The following is a 5,247-nucleotide window of genomic DNA, read 5'->3' on the forward strand; positions in this document are numbered from 1 at the left end:
TCTTTGTCTATTGGTTCTTTCTTTGGTATAGAGAGTTCTTTTCAGTTATCCATAATCTTAGTTGGAGCTCCTTCCTAATATTTAAGCCTTTATTCAATATGAATTAGGAAACAGTATGTGCCAGGTACTGTGTGCCCTGCACACATTAGTATTTAATTGAACAACTCCATGAACTTGACCCATTCTACAGATGAGAAAACTGAGATGAAGAGAGGGTAAGTAGCTTACCTAGCCTCTTGTGCACCTATTAATTTGTACAGCCTAGATGTAGATGTGGACATTATGACTCCAGAAGCTATATTTTCAGTCCCCCATGAAGGACCACCACATCAGGCACATTTATGTCATTTGTTTGGTTCTTTATGGCATATATCAACATCTGAAACACTTCATTTTTTGTTCTTCTTATCCTCTCCCTAACTGACATACAATGCAACGTCCATGAAGCAAGACTTTTTCTTTTTCACTATTGTATTCCTAGAAACTGGATAAATGTCTGGCAAATAATAAGCTTGGTATACACCAAGTGAATAAAAGAAGTTAAAGTTAAATGTTTATATTCTTTCATGAACCATTTACAAGGTTTTCCACTTCTTATAATAGTCAATTTACATCATTTTTCTGATTCTGTAATCCTTAATGGATCCCCGAGACTTTCAAATTTGGTTGTAAGGTAACAGAGGTAAAAGTAAGAAGAATGTTCCTAAGTAATTTGTTTATGATTTGCCAATCTTATTGGAAGATAAATATCTTGGCTCTTTGTTTTTATTTAGTAGTGTGTCATGATATTTGCAGCATAGTTTATTCTTTAGGCATTTTGTGGCTTTGATTATTCAGAGGGAGAAACTGAGCTACATCAATGGATAGAATAACTGAAATAAATGATGATAGGTAGCCTTCCTTGATTTACAATAAATTTTCAGGCTCTGGTACATCAATAACCAAATAGTATCAGAGTTCTACCTGACACACATCTCAGAAATGACCTATTTTCACTTCAGTTTGCATTGAACACTCCTCCTCACCATAGGAAAATCACCAGCTGTTAATCTGATGATGCTAACTTGATTATGGAGCCAGCCCTGCCCCATCAGAAGTTCACAAAATACTCAAATTGATGCTGAAAACTAAATGTGTTAAAATGCGATTTTTAGTTTTAAAGGAATGAAGTAATTCTAAGGAAGAAACTATTAATAAAAAGCCATAATATCACAGACCACATTACAACTAAATCTAAGAATTTATAAGACTTGCTCATCCAGTATGTCTCTCCCTCTTATTCATCCGACTTTCACTTTTTAATCAATGAAAAATGGGGCATTGGCATAGCCTGACCCTACGTCTGTATGTAGTAATAATAGCTAAAATGTAATCTACAAAGTATTTTTAAATTATTTAGCCCTTTATCTTCTCACAATAGTCTTATGAGCATGTTATTCTCTTTGATCATAAAAAAATTTGGGGTGATTAAAAACATATAAAGTTATATGTTAGCTAAATTATGGAAAGTCAGGTAAGGAAATAGAAACTTAGGGATGCCAAGTTACATCCTGGTTTTAGAGATCTAGTGAATCTTGAATCTGTTGTTTCATGCTGCCTCACATATAGCTAACTCTAGAGACTAAGTCAACCAACAAGTTGTATCTATATAGACAATTCAGTCCCAAACCCTTGCTTTCTTCCATAATGTAAAACACATTACATTTATGGTAAAGAACCCAAATATCACTGGGTGCAGTGGTGCATGCCTATAATCCCAGCAACTCCAGAGGCTGAGGCCAGCCTGGGCAACTTACTGAGATTCTGTCTCAAAATAAAAAAAAATAAAAAGAACTTGGGATCTGGTCAGTGGTTAAAGCACCCCTGGTTTCATCCCCCATTACCAAATATGTATATCCAACAATAAGAGAATATGTAAGAATGCCTGCTCAATAGACCTGATGGGAGTCCATTGAAAAAAGTTTCATTTGTTTATTCAATAGTTACTGATGGCCTAGTAGGTTTATTATGGGCTGCTGGTGGGGGTCCGGTCTCTGCTTTTAACCAGCACTGTTGCAATGCAGAGTGTTACACACTGCCACTGAGGAAGTCCAGGGTACTAAGGGAACACTCAAGAGGGACACCTAAGCCAGGCTAAGCATCAAGGGAAAACCTTCAAGAGGAAAAGTGAAATCTAAACTAAGAAGATAGAATGCATAGGAATTAGCTACAAGAAGAAGGTGTGTGGAAGACAGTGGTGGGGAGGTAACACAACTTGCAAAAGCCCAGAGATATATTGAGTCCAGAAAATAAGGTCAGATTGTAAAATGGACAGAATCAATGAGAGGTGATAAAAAAGGAAGTTCCAGGTATAAAAGGGCTGGGTAATGTGGGGTCTTAGAAGTCAAGGTAAAGTTTGAAATCTATCCTTAGAGTAGTGGGAGGTATTTGAAAGAAAATTATTGTACTTTAAAAAGATCAATCTGGAAGTCAGGAAGAAAAATATTTTCTCAAACTATAAATCATGATCCATTGGTAAATTGTGAGATCAATATAGTGAGTCACAAGTAGCTGAGATTTTAAAAAATTAAATACATGAAATAGAAAATAGTATATTCTACAAAAAAGCATAAGAAGTCTTAATTTGCCGGGCACAGTGATGCACACCGGTAATCCCAGCAGCTTGGGAGGCTGAAGCAGGAAGATATCAAGTTCAAAGCCAGTCATAGTAACTTAGCAAGGCCCTAAGCAACTGAGACCCTGTCTCAAAATAAAAAACTAAAAGGACTAGGGATATGGCTCAGTGGTTAAGCATCGCTGAATTCAATCCCTGATACCAAAAAAAAAAGTAGTAGTGCACTAAGAGAAGTGCACAAAGGAGACTGAGGAATCACCAGGAGGAAAATCAGAAAAGGAAATATGAAGAATACCATTGGTTGTCTACTTAGCATCCATTCCTTTCTGTTGCTTTGTAAAGAGAACCCTGGATCTGTTCACGTAGTCACTGCCCCCATCACCACCCCACTCCACACACACACAGCCATGAAGCTCCAGAAAGCTGACTCCATCTTTAGCCAATCCGTGCATGGCACTTCCCTGGTAACTCTGACTTACTCTCATGATTAGAAGAAATGTTCCTCCATTAGTCTGGGTAGGAACTAAGAAGGATGCTGCCCTGTCACTGCTGGCAATCATCTTATGATCAGGAGAACTAATCTAGCTAGGCACAGTGGTGCACAACTGTAATCCCAGTGGCTTGGGAAGCTAAAGCAGGAGGATAGCAAGTTCAAAGCCAGTTTCTGCAACTTAGGGAGGGCCTAAGAAACTTAGCGAGGCCCTAAGCAACTTAGAGAAACCATGTCTCAAAAATTTTTTTTAATTTTAAAAAGGGCTCAATCGTTAAGCACACCTGGCTTCAATCCCTGGTTCAAAAACAAACAAACAAAAACTTGGAATGAAGCAGATGCTGAAGATGAAAAAACAAGAACAAAAAGAACCTAGGTCCCTGATAACATTCAGCTGCTGCACCAACTCTCCGGGAGCCAGCCCCTGTTTGAGCTTACTGTTAAGGTACACTTATTGTTAAAGCCAGTTTGGGTCAAACTTTCTTGTACTTGCTCACAAATTCATCGTAGCTGATACAGATGTCACCACAGAAACCCAGAAAAGAGTTTCAAGGAAGATGGAAAGATCCATTTTGCCAAAAGTTGTAGAGATGACAAATAAGAACTAAAAAAGGTGACTGGATCACAACAAGAGGTGGATGGTGGTATTAGACAAAGTACCAGCTGCAGCCACATTTGGATGAATTTGAGTGCATTAGAGGTGAGAGAAGCAATAACAAGGAGTTTGAAGAAAAAAGATGGAGTATCATTAGATGACAAAAAGATCATAGTTGTGTGTCACTTAAAGATGGCACCTTCTGAGAAATGTGTCTTTAAGTGATTTTGTTATTCGGACATCATAGCATTTACTTACAAAAAGTAAGATGACGATGACATCACTAGGTGATGTAATCTTACGAGACCTCAGTTGGGTATGTTGTCAGTTGTTGACCAAAACGTTGTTATGAGCACCATCCGTGGGATAATAATATATACTAAGAGCTTGTGTTAGGCACCGTATTAACTCTTCCACAAGTAAATGTTTTTAATTCTCATAACACCTCTATAATGTAGACATTCTCCCCAACTTACATATGATAAAACTGAGACCTAGAGGAAAGAGAAGAAATATTAAAAATTTTATGTCACTAGGGACTGGGTTGTGGCTCAGGGGTATCACGCTTGCCTAGCATGTGTGAGGCACTGGGTTTGACTCTCAGCACCACACATAAATGAAATAAATGTCCATCAGCAACTAAAAAAATTTTTAAAACATCACATTAGCCTAACAGGGAGGAGCAGGGGCAACAGTTGACATTTATGGAACACCATCAACCAGGCACAGATGAACTTGGCTAGAAAGGGTTTTATGAACACCATAAAAGATAACTCACAGAGCTGGTATTAGTTTCCTGTTTTGCTGAAGAGAAAACTCAGAGCAGTTAAATGAGAATTGATAAGTAGAATCAAGATGTAAACTCAAGATTGACTGACTTCAGTGTTTTTACTTTTTTATTTTTTTAAATACCTTTATTTTATTCAATACTTTTATTTAGTTTATTTTTATATGGTGTCGAGGATTGAACCCAGGGCCTCACACATGCTAGGTGAGCACTCTACCGCTGAGCCACAACCCCAGACCCAGTGTTTTTACTTTTCTTAAAATATTTTTTTAGTTGTAGATGGACACAACATCTTTCCTTTTTATTTATTTGTTTTTATGTGTTGCTGAGGCGCAAACCCAGTGCCTCGTGCATGCTAGGCAAGCGCTGTACCACTGAGCCACAACCCCAGCCCTTGTTTTAACTTTTCCTCCAGTCAAAGCCACCTTGAAGAGCCCAAGAGATCTTTGAGTCCATAGCATTTACAACATGAGAAGATTCCCCAGTGAGAAGAGTCACAAAATATTATTTCAGAAGAATGAAGCCTGGTCTATTTACCTCTAACACTTTTATTATGGAAGCTCTGAGAGAGTAAGCAATTTTTCCAAGGTCAAATTGATATTTTGTGACAGAAGTAGAAGACCTCTCTTAGCAGTGCACAGAGCACTGTACCTGAAGGGAGAAAAAAGAATTTCCTGACCACTTCTCACCCACTTCCTATAACCTCTCTGGATTTAACTTTCCTCATCTATAAAACAGAGGACCTCAAGTGATAATTAAGT

This window comes from Ictidomys tridecemlineatus, chromosome 7 (assembly GCF_052094955.1).
Source record: "Ictidomys tridecemlineatus isolate mIctTri1 chromosome 7, mIctTri1.hap1, whole genome shotgun sequence".
In the NCBI taxonomy this organism is placed as follows: Eukaryota; Metazoa; Chordata; class Mammalia; order Rodentia; family Sciuridae; genus Ictidomys; species Ictidomys tridecemlineatus.